The sequence below is a fragment of the Penaeus japonicus genome, unplaced genomic scaffold (assembly GCF_977035675.1).
Source record: "Penaeus japonicus unplaced genomic scaffold, GWHDUDI00000001_assembly GWHDUDI00000029, whole genome shotgun sequence".
Classification (NCBI taxonomy): Eukaryota; Metazoa; Arthropoda; class Malacostraca; order Decapoda; family Penaeidae; genus Penaeus; species Penaeus japonicus.
This window is the reverse complement of record NW_028234431.1, coordinates 31,642,431-31,649,426: the sequence shown is the minus strand read 5'-3', so window position 1 is coordinate 31,649,426 and position 6,996 is coordinate 31,642,431.

Below are 6,996 nucleotides of genomic sequence, written 5' to 3'. Positions count from 1 at the left end.
CCAAGAAAGAATTCCAAAGTTGAAAAAAAAGTCAAATTAATTAGATCTTAGTACGTTCGGCTAAATGACTCATATCACAGTTTCTTGTATTTACTTACATTTTCAGTTGATTTATGTAATCTGCTGTGTGTCTGTTGACATTAGTATGTCTGTCTATCCGTGTGTGTGTGTGTGTGTGTGTGTGTGTGTGTGTGTGTGTGTGTGTGTGTGTTCGTGTGTGTGTATGTGTGTGTTCGTGTGTGTGTGTTTCTAAGTGCTTATGCGCAAGGCATTTGCTTACTTGCTTTGCTTGTTTACGTGAGTGTTTGTTTGTTATTTATATTTTTTTTGTATGCGAGAGAATGGGAGTGATTATGTTCACAAATGTGCGTAAATGAGTGAACTTAAACGACATTCACGTACCTTCCCTATAACATAATCTGATCGCTTTATCTGATCCCAACTCCTGATTAACCACACAAGGTCCCGGATGCTGTGAGGTGAATGAAGTGAAGTGAAACAAGACAAGCTTCTCCTAGAGGAATAGAAGGAGGTATGGGGAGGAGGAAGGAGGAAGGTGGGAGGGGTTGTGGAGGTCTCAGGGGAGGGAGGGAGGGGGGGGGGTCTAGGGGAGGAGGGGTTAGATCTTGGGAAGGGGATGGGGGGGGGGGTTATAAGAAAGTAAGGGGGACGAGAGTTAGGGAGGGGAAGGGGAGGGGGGTGACACGTAACGAGGGAAGGGAATAACGACTGCAAGATACACGTGGATGAGGGGGCAGGGAGGGAGGGAGGGGGGAGGGTGGGCAGGGGATAGGAAAACGGAAAGAAGGGAGAGAGGGAGAGGGAGGGTAGGGGAGAAGGGGTAGGGGCAGGGGGGTTGGAGAAGAAGAATCCGAAGGAAATAACCCGATATCCGTCTTGGATTCGACTCGTAAGATGTCCTGACGGGATCTGCAGTGCATTCGCTCCTTTCTGCCATCTCTCGCCGATAATCAATACTTTCCGTTACTGGATTGACTAAATCTAATCGACGTGTTGAAGCCACAAGAAAGTGAGAAGCGAAGTGGCATTACCCCGACCTCCGACATCTCAAGGTTTGCGCCGTCAAACGTACGTATACTACTATCCCTCATCAAACCCACTATTTTCATTTCACTATAATGCATCCTGAAACAAAACATCCTCCCTAAATCACCCATAACCTCCCACCCCCCCCCCATCACTCTCTATAGATATCTCTATCTCCCTAGATCACTAGATATGTCTTTTGCTATATTTTCTATATATATATATGATAGCTCGATATTCTATATCTCTATAGAGAGAGAGTGGAATCTGAATATGATCGAGTGAGATCGATCGGTAGGTCTATTCTAGATAGTATACTATTTATTAGATAAGCTCTGATCGATATATCTGATCTCGATCTGATCTATATATAGTCGATCTAGTATACTCTTCTCTTACTACTATCCTCACTACTCCATCTATGCCATATCTATCTATCTCAAATCTCACTCCTCCGACCTATCCCTCTCATCATATAATCCTTACAAACCATCAAATACTTACCACATCCACCCCCCCCCAACCCCACTCAATATCAATCTTAATCATCTCCACTCCACAATAAAACACTCTGTCTCCAAAATTTTTCCATGACTTCTATGACAAAAAGGTAAAAAGACATTACTCCAATTAAACAAATTAACGAACAACCCTCACCACAAACCCCCAAAAAATAAATATTAATTCCTTTAATTACCCCTCTCTCACTCTCACAACAACTTCAACACCCACCAATCAATAATTTACATCTACTCTTCTCACTAACACACTCTCACTAAACCACAATTCCACAAGGCAAATAAAAAAGATTAGAAATGATTAGAGAGAGAGGGAGGGAGGAGGGAGGAGAGCAGAGATGGGGTGGAGAGAGGCGAGACGAGAGAGAAGGGAGGGAGAGGATGCGGACATGAGGAGAGAGTGAGGAGGATAGGAGGTTGAGAGGGAGAGAGGAGAGAGAGGAGAAGAGAGAGAGAGGGCGGGGAGCTGGCGAGGGGAGCGAGAGAGAGGGAGAAGTTAAAATGCCGGGGAGAGAGTAGAGATTAGCTGGATCGGGTATTGGAGTGAGGAATTTAGGATGAGGTCAGTATTGGAGTGGAGGAGGTAGGAGGTGGATCGGGGGAGGTATATAGATGAGAGAGAGGAGATGCGTATATTGGTGTCATGGGAGTATCTATAGAGAGGGACGTATGATGTTATCTTAGTAGATGAGTGTGAGGGAGAGGATGTCGCGTAGTGGAGGGATCGTGGTGCCTCCCCCCACAACAACTCAACTCAGGGTCGGAGAGGGCGAAGGAGGGAGAGAGGGAGGGAGGAGAAGGGAGGGGTAGAAGGAGAGGGTTCGGGTGAGGGAGAGAGGTGAGGGTGATAGATGAACTGGATAGGAGATTGATATGGAGGGAGTGAGTTTTCGTCTTAAGCGTGGTGGCCCGGTGGTGGAGGGATAGGTGAGGGGGAGGGAGGAGTGGGGAGAGTGAGGTGAGCGAGTGTGGGGGGGGGGGGTGGAGAAGTGTGGTGGGGGGAGGTGGTGGGAGAAGTGGTGGAGAGAGAGTGAGGAGAGGAGAGAAGAGTGGTGAAGATGGGGGGGAGGACGAAGGAGAGGAGGATGAGAAGAGGGATGGAGAGAGAGAGAGAGGAGAGATGAATAGAAGAGAAGATGAGAGAGAGAGAAAGAGAGAGAGAGAGAGAGAGAGGTGAGTGAGGAAGAGAGAGAGAGAGGAGAGAGAAAGAGAGAGAGAGAGAGAGAGGAGAGAGAGAGAGAAGAGAGAGAGAGGAGGAGAGAGAGGAGAGAGAGTGAGAGAGAGATTTGATAGAGAGAGAGAACGCAGAGAAGAGAAAGAAGTGAGGAGAGGGAAGTAGAAGAGGAGACAGTCAGAACAGAGGAGGAGAGGAGGAAAGAAAAAAAAAAAAAAAAATATAAAATTAACATATAAAAATAAAAAAAAAATTAAGAAAAAAAGTAAAAAAAAAAATAGACCAAGAGAGATTTTTTAAGTAAATATGATAACACAAATACAAATTCCCTGGATAGGAAGGAAAGCCACAAATCAAAGTTTCTTTCGGGATTAATTTCAAAGGATGTGATGTTCGTTCTGCCAGAGACCTTATTCCTTGGAGGGCCTTTCTGGTCTATTCATTCATTGGAGAGTTTTTTTGAGTTTTGATGAGCAAAATATGTGTGTTATTTTGGAAGGAGAACATTTCCTGGGGAGGATTTATATATTGTTTCTTTTTTATATATCATGCGGGTGTGGGGCGGTTGCTTATTGATATTATTATTAGTTTTTAATCATTTTTAGACGTTATTGCTTGGTGGTTATTATTATATAATATCGTTATCATTGGTTTGTATTATATGATCATGTGTGTTATTTTGATCGGTTGTTTCATGTTCTTCCTGATATGTTTGTTTCATTAATTATAATCATTAATATTTATGGTTAAGTTTATTATTATTTGTAGGTGTAGTTGTTTTGTGCGCGAAGTAGTTTGGAGTATAATTTTATTTATCAGTTTGTTTCTGATCATTCATTATTAGTATCCATTTTCATTATCAGTTTCTATTCATTATTACGCTCATTTTCATTAATTATCTAGAAATACCATCATATTAATCTTTGTTTTCATTATTATTATCATCCTCATTATTATTTTATCATAACTATCGTTTTTCATCAATATGGTTATCTTTATCATTACTATCTTTATCATTGTCACTATCATCATAATTTTATATCATCATTATTCCATTATCATTTCGTTATTTTCACTCCCCATCAGTTGATTATAATATCATTTTTCAATCATTATTATCATGTTATCATTAATGCTATCATTATTATTATTATCATCATAATTATTATCATTGTTATGTTATGAGAAGAAAGAAAAGAAAAAGGGTAAAAAAAAGAAGAAAGAAAAGATGAAAGTACAAGAGAATAAATAAGAAACAAAAGAAGAAGAAAAGAGAAAACAATAGTTAACTTAAACCTTCGCACGAATCAGCTGATCAGAAGAACGAGTCTCCCATGCGCTCAGCTGTAGGCTCGAGGGCTAGCCGTGCCTTCCATTGACTGTTTTATTACAAGAGTTATGAGCTTCAGTAAGAACGTCTTGTAATGTTTTCTAGCCGTGTATCGTTAGAGAATTGTTTTTCCTTGTTTATGGGCCTTTCCTTGATCTCTTTCTATGAGACGGTTAGTATATATGGCGAGAGGGATTGAATTGATGTCTTTTTTCGGTGTGTGTGGGGTGGGGTGGTGGGGGTGGGGGGGGGGGGGGGGGGATTATGTTTGTGTGTGTGTGGTGTGTGGTTGTGTATGTGTGTATGTGTTACTGTTGTGTGTGTGTTTCTCTCTTTCTCTATTTCTCTCTCTTTCTTTCTTTCTGTATCTCTCTGTCTCTGTCTCTCTCTGTCTTTCTCTGTCTCTCTTTCTTTCTCTCTCTCTCTCTCTCTCTCTCTCTCTCTCTCTCTCTCTCTCTCTCCTATCTTCATTCTCTCTCTGATTCAATCAGTGAGAGTGAGGGGGGGTGATGAGTAGGAGAAAGTGCAGACGTAGTGAGCGAGCAAGCTTGAGAGCGGCAGAGTGCGGATGAGCGAAATAAGCGAGAGCGAGGGGGGACGAGAAAGCGAGAATAAACTGAGGGGCAGGGAGAGGATGAAAATGGAGGAAATCACCGCACCCCAACCGGGGGGAGACGAGGAAAACGAACAAATTAGCCCAAATATATGCGCCCACATCACTACCACTCTCCTCCTACTCCCCTAAAATAAACTTTCCCTAAAACATCATTTTTCTTCTAAAACCCCCAACTTCTTTTCACAATAACACACACAAACAAAGCCTATACACAATACACAAAACAACCATCAACAACACAAAACACAACAACACAAACAAAACACATATAAAACACACCCACATCACAAACACACACACATACACACATATTCCAACCACACACACCAACACCCTAATTAATATTATTAAAAATCTTACCCAATTTCTAAAACCAAAACCCAATCTCAAATAAGACAACCATCACCACCCCCACCTAAACATACCCTCACAAACATCCCACAACCACTCCACTACCCCCAATATAATACATACTACATAATAGGAGGAAGGAAGAGAGGAAAGAAGACTAAGAGGAGAACAGCACAAGAACCACGAAAGGGGAAAAGAGAAACGTAAGCGGGGGAAGAAGACAGAGGAGAAAAAGGAAAAAGAAGAAGGTTGGAAGGCGGAGAGCGGAATATCAGGAGAAGTAGAGAAATAGAAGTAAAAGTAGGAGTAAAAAACGAGGGTGGAAAGAGTAATTAGAGAAACGAGGAGGGGGGAAATGGAGAAAGAACGAGAAGCGAGAGAGTAAGAGAGAGCGGGATTAGCGGGGGAGAGAAGGAAAGGAGGAGATGGGTAGAGTTGGAGATGAGGTGTTTTTGTTTATTGTTCTTCGGTGGTTTAATGGTTTTATGTTAGGGTGTGTTTTCGTGACTGCTGTGTGAATGATTGTGTGTAGGTGGGGGTGTGGTACTAATGTGAGAGTTGAAGAGATGAGACATCTCTAGAGAGGTCGAGAGAGGCGATGTTAGTGATCAGGTTAGTGGGTATAAACACATGATCGATGGCCCCACCTACCCCCCCCTCCCCCCCTACACCCCCCCCCACGGAGTGGAGTGAGATGGTGTGTGAGTGAGAGAGTGGAGAGAGAGTGAGAGATGTGAGTGTGTGTTGGCTGAGTGTCTCGAGGAAGAGAAGTGAGAGAGAGAGAAAGTAGAGAGATGAAAGAAGAGAGAGAGAAGAGTAGACAGACAGACAGACAGACAGAGAGACAGACAGACAGACAGACAGACAGACAGAGAGAGAGAGAGAGAGAGAGAGAGAGAGAGAGAGAGAGAGAGAGAGAGAGAGAGAGACAGAGACAAGAGAGAGAGACAACAGAGAGATGAGAAAGAAAGAGAGAGAGAAAGAGGGAAAGAGATAGATAGATAGATAGATAGAGAGAGAGAGAAAGAGATCCATGGAAAGGGAGAGAGGACAAGAGGCAGATCGTTATAGACTGAGGTTCAGAAGGCGCCACGAATCAACATCAACACGCACTAGAAAAAAGAAAAAGAAAAAGAGAAGTGGAAAGACAGAATGGTGGCAGCGGGTAGGGGGGGGGGAGGTGGAGGGAGAGGGGAGGGCCAGAGGTGAGGAGAGAGAGGGGGAGGGGAGAGGGGATTGGGGGTATGGAGAGGAGGGTGATGTTTTATGGGGTGAGGAGGGTAAAGGGGAGGGGGGAGGGGTGAGTAAGGAGGGGGAGGAGAAGGAGGAGGAGGAGGAGGGGGAGGAGAGTAAGGAGGGGGAGGAGGGAGAGGAGGAGGGAGGAGGGAGAGGAGAATGAGGAGGTAAGGGAAGAATTTGTATTGAAGAGATGTCGTCTTTAAGGGAGAGAAGAGGTGATGGAGGTGAGATGGAGGTGGAAGTGGAGGAGGAGGTAGATGTGGAGGTGGAGGAGGCGGTAGATGTGGAGGTGGAGGTTGAGGTTAATGAGGAGGTACAGGTGGAGGTGAAGGTGAAGGTGGAGGTTGAGGCGGACGTAGGTGGAGGTGGAGGCGGAGGAAGTTGGAGGCGGAGGTGGGTGTGGAGGAAGAAGGTGGAGGTATATGCAGGTGGATGTGGAGGCGGAGGTGGAGCTGGAGGCGGAGGTAGAAGTGGAAGTGGAGGTGGAGGTAGAGGTGGAATTTGAGGTGAAGGTGGAGGTGATATGGAGGAAGGTGGAGGTGGGGGTAAGATGTAGTGGAGAGAGAGAGAGAGAGAGAGAGAGAGAGAGAGAGAGAGAGAGAGAGAGAGAGAGAGAGAGAGAGAGAGAGAGAGAGAGAGAGAGAGAGAAAGAGAGAGAGAGACAGACAGACAGAGAAACAAACAGAGAGAGCACCAGACAGATCTCTATAATCAAAAAGAT